General features: G+C 37.7%; 1 pseudogene; it reads left to right on the top strand.

The window, feature by feature from the left end:
* Positions 1-6,881, top strand: part of LOC148584947 (putative LRR receptor-like serine/threonine-protein kinase At3g47570) — a 28,195-nt pseudogene extending 21,314 nt beyond the window's left edge.
* Positions 6,882-7,432: the final 551 nt, after the last annotated feature.

Genomic DNA, 7,432 nt, shown 5'->3' with positions numbered 1-7,432 from the left:
GTTGCACGAACCAGGCTAGGAGCGATCGAGCGCAGGGCAAAAGAAGGATCGATCGCAGACCTGCGATCGAGTGCACCCGTGCGCAGGAGGCATCCCAAGTGGCTGCTATAATGTCCCTATTTTCATATTAGGGTTTTTCAAACTCCAAATTGTAATAGGACTGAAACCCTACGAAAACCCTAGGGTTTACTACTTTTCCAAGGACTTCTAAAGCCTATAAATAGACTCCTAAGCCTTTAGAATAGGTACGTTTGGAGAAGGGAGAAGAATAGGAGCTCTCAAGTCAAGTCTCAGGTTTAATCTTTCCTTTCTTTTCTTTTCTTTTATGAAGATGTTTAACATCAACTCTATGTGTAGCAAATTTATTTAGTAGGGCTAGATTGAAGCCCTAGTTATGTTAAATTAATATTTCAATATTGGCACCTTGTGATGATCATATTGTGCTATTTAACTTGATTAATACCTGCTTGCATGAATTCCTCATATGTGCATGCCTGATCAACTTGTGCATGTGGTATGGATTTGTTAGTTAGATCAATTTGGATGACCGAGTCCTGGGTTTAACTTAAGTAACAAAAGAATCCACACCGCGATTCTTGGGTTAATCAACATAGGGAACTAGGAGTATACACCCATGCCCTAGGCTCTGTGTGTTTGTCGATTTCCATAGAACATATGCTTTTCTAAAGAACAACTTAGTATATACCCTGCTAAATCCTTTAGGAAAGAGAAGAGTTAGACTATACACCCATGCCTAGCCCGTTGCTTAGGGAAATCAATAGCTTAAGGAGTATACACCCATGCCCTTAGGTTGGCAAACATTAAATATGCATAACTTGATGAAAGCATTGGCATATTGAAATACTAGTTTAATATAATTAGTGATGGATATCAAAGCCCTACCCTTTGTCATCATCACATCAACAATCAACTTTTATTTTGCTTTTGCTTAAGGAATCAATTTTTAAACATAAATTTAGCAATCCTCGTGGGAATGATCCTATACTTGCACCTTATACTACCATGTTGACCTTGTGCACTTGCAGGTAAAACGTACAATTATTTACCTATTAATTTAGGTAGATTTTTGCACAACAAGTTTTTGGCGCCGTTGCCGGGGATTACGGCAAATTTTGTTTAAATTTATCTTCCTTTAGTTTTGTTATCTTAATTTTCAATTTTTAATTTAGTATTAGCAAAAATTAAAAAGAATTTCTTATTTTCCTTAACTTTTCTGTTTCTGTTTCAGGTTGCGGATTGGCATTCTGTGATCGCGATCAATCGTCAGCCAAGTGCGATCTAGCGCATTGCAATCGAACGCACCAACCTGCGATCGAGTGCAGTTCCAGAGAGCATCCGGACCAGGCAGTGCTGAAGCTGCCAAGTTCATGCAAGGTCGTCGATCTCAAGCCTCAACCATTTTTCCCCTCGATCCTGAAATTGAGCGGACAATTCGACAACGACTTAGAGACAAAGAAGGAGAAGAAGAAGTTGAAAGGGAAGACCTGCCAGAAAATTCAATTAGGCCAAGACTCCTAGAAGCAAATCCACCACGAGTGAGGAGACCAATGAAGCAAGCATACGTGCCAACAAACCTCCATCAACCCTCATGCATAGCATATCAATCGGAGGTGGATGGCAGTTATTATATCTCTCCCCAAATTCTCAATGCATTGACCCACTTCAGAGGCACAACTACTGAGGATCCCAACTTGCATCTTAAGGAATTCTTTGACTTATGCAAGTTGCAGAATGTTCAAGGCCTAACTCAAGAGAGACTCAGTTAGTTCTTTTTCCTTTTTCCTTGAAAGATAATGCTAAACTGTGGTACAATTCCTTGCCTGCAGAGTCCATTCATACTTGGGAAGAATTGACCACCAAATTTCTAAAGAGGTTTTTCCCAGCCCAGAAGACAAAGCAACTTAAAAGGGAACTTCAAATGTTCCAACAACGAGACGGGGACTTGTTCTTTGAAGCATGGGATCACTTCAATTCCTTACTCCTAAAGTGTCCACATCACAACATCCCTCAAGATGAGCACGTACAAATTTTCTATGAAGGATTAGATGATACTAACAAAGGGATGGTTGATTCAGCTTGCGGAGGAACACTTATGGAAAGGAGTAGTGAGGAAGCTGTGGAAATTTTTGAGACATTAAGTGAGCACTCATAGCAATTCTGTTCACGAGGAAGGAGAGGAGTCAAGAGCAAGGGCATGTATGAGGTGAATCTCAGTGGAGGATCAACTAATCAATTGGCTGCAGTAGAAAAGAAATTGGCTATGCTTGTCAAAGCCATGACTGTTCAGAAAACTTCACCGCTGCAACAAGACACGCAATTCCAGGTATGTGCTATTTGTTCCCATTTAGATCACACCACTAAGAAGTGTCCTTTTGCAGAACAAGAAGAGGTGAACTTTGTGGGACAACATAATTATCCTCACAAGAACTACCCATACTCCAATACTTACAATCTAGGATGGGGCAACAATCCCAATTTCTCATAGAGTAATAATCAAGGACAACAGAAAGGGACCCAACAAGCAAGTCAACCAACTTAAGAGCCAAAGATGAACCAACTAGAGAATATGATACATAGCCTGGTGACTTCACAACAACAATTCATGGCTGATCAAAAACATGTCAATACAAAGACTGAGCAAGCCATACAAAAGCTGGAAGTGCAAATGGGTCAGATGGCAAAGGAGCTGAGTGAGAGGAAGCAGGTGGAATTCCCAGCTCAAACAGTACCTAACCCAAGCAATCACCAGCAGCTGAAGGCAGTCACAGTTCAAAGAGATCCCACTCCTACAAGAGCACAAGAGCCTAATTCTGAAGAGCTCAAGTGCAGCTCTTCACACTAGGAGTCTTACAGTCACCAGTAGATGTGTTGAGCAAGCAAGAACCTCAAGCGCATATACTCATAATAGTGGTACTGATGCCACTAAGAGGACGGGACAAGTGTGCTTCAATTCAAGTTTGGGGGTGTGCCATGAGTCATGCTTTCCAAGACATGGTCGACCATCTCCCCGGTACACTTTTTCCTTCATTTAAACACATTAGGGACAATGTGTCATTTAAGTTTGGGGGTATGGGTACACATGTTCACACACACTTTGTCCCAAGTTTATGTTAATTGTCTGTTTTGAGTGTTGTTTATGTTAAAAAATAAATAAATAAATAAATTTATGCATGTTCATGTTTATCCTAAAATTTTAGGTTGATCTAGAAAGAATTGTGGCTTGAATTCATCAGTGAGCTTAAAATTTGGAACACATGATCTGATGAGTAAATTTGTTAGGTTGGTTACTTGTTTAGGACAATTGAAAAATCACAGGTTTGATCTAATCACACAAGCACATTAGCACATAATCTGTGAGGTATGACATGAGATCTGATATGTATGTTTCTGCATCATGGATGAATTGGATGACTTATTAGATGACACTATGGCATATATGAAAAAAAAAAAAAAAATTAAAAGTGAAATAAATGATCATTGATGGTTTTTACTGAGTAACTGGACCTCTTGTTTCAAAGCATTGAGTGTTCACGTCAAAAGGCGAAAATTTTGGATTTTATCATTGTCATGGTTAGTTGGTTTTGTAGCCTTTTTGACTTGAGTTAGTAGGTCCTTAGGGGTGTCTCTACACCTAATGCCCTAATACCACCTGGTTTGGGAGCCATTGACTTAACACTCGCTACGAGGGTCAATTAGAAAGCTTAAGAGAACCAACATTGCACAACCTGACTAAAAAAGAGAAAAGAAAAAAAAAAAAAAAAAAAAAGAGAGAGAGAGAAATATGCCTTGTGTCATTCTAATAGGAATTTCAGTGAAATTTGAGATTTGGAGACATTTATATATTGGAAAGATTTGGAAGCCTCATAATTTTGTGCTAATTCACTTTACACTATTTTCAAACTTGTGATATTTTAGCATGTCATTTGTAAGTAATTGCACTTTGAGATTCCAATTCATTGTGAAGATGGAGTTCATCTTTTAAGCTTGCTAATGAATAAAAATCATGATCTTGAAGTAATGCTTTAATTTTTGGGATGACATAAACTGTGCATGATGTTTGTGGGTAACATTTCTAGAACACCCTCACGAGACTTCACTCGTCCACTGGGGAATTCCTAGTGGTTTAAAAGGCTTATTGCATATGCTAAATGCAATCGTACATCCCACGAAAGATGGATTTATCTTTTTGTTTTCAGTTTCCTTTTAGTTTTTAGTTTTGTATTGCTAAGGGACTAGCAATATGTAAGTTTGGGGGTGTGATAAGCGCTAAAATATTCATATTTTTAGCTCTTATCTTACATGTTTTAATTTTTTAGTTGTAGTTAATTAGGCCATTTTAATTCCTTTTTGTGTTTTTGATGTTTTTACAGGCTTTTGGAAGAAAGTGAAATAAAACTGGGTGATTTAGGCTCAAAAAGAGAAGATGGAAAAATTGGAGCTCCCTGGTACTGCGATCAATCGCAAGGTACCTGCGATCGAGCGCAATACCAGAGAAGATGCTGCACGAGCCAGGCCAGGAGCAATCGAGCACACACGGGCTGCGATCGAGCGCACCCGTGCACAGGAGGCATCCCAAGTGGTAGCTATAATGTCACTATTTCCATATTAGGGTTTTTCAAACTCCAAATTGTAATAGAACTGAGACCCTACGAAAACCCTAGGGTTTACTACTTTTCCAAGGACTTCTAAATCCTATAAATAGACTCCTAAGCCTTTAGAATAGGTACGCTTGGAGAAGGGAGAAGAATAGGAGCTCTCAAGTCAAGTCTCGAGTTTATTCTTTCCTTTCTTTTCTTTTCTTTTATGAAGATGTTTAACATCAATTCTACGTGTAGCTAATTTATTTAGTAGGGCTAGATTGAAGCCCTAGTTATGTTAAATTAATATTTCAATATTGGGGCCTTGTGATGATCATGTTGTGCTATTTAACTTGATTAATACCTGCTTGCATGAATTCCTCATATGTGCATGCTTGATCAACTTGTGCATGTGGTATGAATTTGTTAGTTAAATCAATTTGGATGACCGAGTCCTGGGTTTAACTTAAGTAACAAAAGAATCCGCACCGCGATTCTTGGGTTAATCAACATAGGGAACTAGGAGTATACACCCATGCCCTAGGCCCTGTGTATTTGTTGATTTCCATAGAACATATGCTTTTCTAAAGAACAACTTAGTATATACTATGCTAAATCCTTTAGGAAAGAGAAAAGTTAGACTATACACCCATGCCTAGCTCGTTGCTTAGGGAAATCAATAGCTTAAGGAATATACACCCATGCCCTTAGGTTGGCAAATTAAATATGCATAACTTGATCAAAGCATTGGCATATTGAAATACTAGTTTAATATAATTAGTGGTGGATATCAAAGCCCTACCCTTTGTCATCATCACATCAACAATCAACTTTTATTTTGCTTTTGCTTAAGGAATCTATTTTTAAACATAAATTCAGCAATCCTTGTGGGAATGATCCTATACTTGCACCTTATACTACCATGTTGACCTTGTGCACTTGCAGGTAAAACGTACAATTATTTACCTATTAATTTAGGTAGATTTTTGCACAACACAAAACAAAGCTAATTGGGCGATTTTGGACAGTTTCGACATCGCTTCGTGATCTGGGCATAACTCTCTCATCCAAGCTCCGATTGAGATGATTCAAGATGTTATGGAACAAAAAGAAAAAGCTCTACAACTTTTATGTTTTGAGTTTTGAGAGATAATGAATGCATCAAGGTCTAAATCGGGATTGAAGTTGCTGCACCTACATTGTTGACGTTCTGAAACGTTCCTTAGCATGCAAATCTAATACGTGGATCTGACACGTATAAAGAGGAGGGAATCATCAGACTAGACACGCATCTTCTCCCCTCTTCTCTAACTTCTCCTTTGAGTTTTAATCATGGCCCTGCGTGGTAAAACTTTCATAATTGGCTGAAGGAAACAGAAGCCTCGGAATCAATAAAACTATGAGATCTAATTTGTTTTTATTGTTCAATTTATACTTTGAGTATCAGATGTTCTTCTGTGCCTATTTTCATGATTGTCTCATTTAATTACTAGGAGGCCTACTAGTTTATTATTCGTTGCAATCTACTGCTAGGTTAGATATCAAATCCGTAATTGTTTGATCCCTCCAATTTGTGAAACAACTAAGATTTAATGATTTGTTGCGTTAGAAATTATTAGATCTTAGGAAGAACGTTCAACGAAATTAAACGCAACCACTTGTGCTTGTGTTGTTTAGCTTCATCGATCTCTCTAATTCTTAAGGCTGCTACTAGATTAAACCTTTAGCGCTTGTCTTGGGTTGTTTAGTAGTTATGGTTAATTAGATCACTTGTTTTCTAATTAACTGCGACTAAGGAGAGATAGGAAAATAGTTCCAATGGTGAATATTCAAAGTATGAATTGATATATACTTGCATCGATGATCAATTGTAAAATTCCGATGGTGGATGTTGACTTAGACCAAGGTTTGTTCTTTTGATTGATTTCGATATTTTAATTTGAATTGTTCCTTAGTTGTTCTTCTTAAAAATGTTTTCGTTATACTCAAAACCCCCATCCTTGTTCACGTAGCATAAAACTAAGCTAAATACTCTCCGTGGGAACGACCCTTACTCGCACTACTACATGTATTTTTAAAAGTATAGGTTTTATTTTTGGTTGCCTGTGACAGCACACCAGTGACCTAAAGGCGAGCAATGTTCTTCTCGACGACAAAATGATTGGGCATGTTGGAGACTTTGGGTTAGCAAGATTCTCTCCTGAAGTTAGCCATAACTCTTCAACCAACCAGTCAAGCTCTATTGGCATAAAAGGAACTGTTGCTCCGTTTCATGAGTCATGATTCCCCGTCGATTAAGCCCTTTGGGGACGAAAGGCCCTTCAACTAACAACCGTTTTTTAAAAAAGCCTCATGAAGCATAAAGTGTGCTAAAGTGGTACATCAAACTACCAAAGTGTGCTAAAAATGCTACTTTTTTATTATATTCCTATAATACCCTTATTCTCTTAAAAACTAAAAGAAAAAATAGGGAAAAATGCAAAAGAAAATAGTCTTTGTGGTTTACCTAATTTCCAATTAAGTCCCTGTGGTATCAAAATGATCTCAAAGGTCCACGAGATATGCCAAAAAAACAATTTAGTCATTACAGTCAAATTTCGTTGCTGACTTAATAAATTTTGATGGAGTGAAACGTTAGTGCTAATAAAATTGTGATAGTTGTCTGATTTAAGTCAATTTCACACTAACGGGTTCTGTTAAATTGGTGGACGAAATTTGACCATAGGGATTAAATTATTTTTTTGGCATAGCTTAGGGACCATTGAGTTTATTTTGATACCACATGAAGCTAGCTAATTGTTAATCAGTAAACCACAATGATTAATTTTGTATTT

This window comes from Corylus avellana, chromosome 6 (assembly GCF_965113065.1).
Source record: "Corylus avellana chromosome 6, dhCorAvel1.hap1.2, whole genome shotgun sequence".
NCBI lineage: Eukaryota > Viridiplantae > Streptophyta > Magnoliopsida > Fagales > Betulaceae > Corylus > Corylus avellana.
The sequence above is the reverse complement of the archived record's forward strand: the minus strand, read 5'-3'. Positions and strand labels throughout refer to the sequence as shown.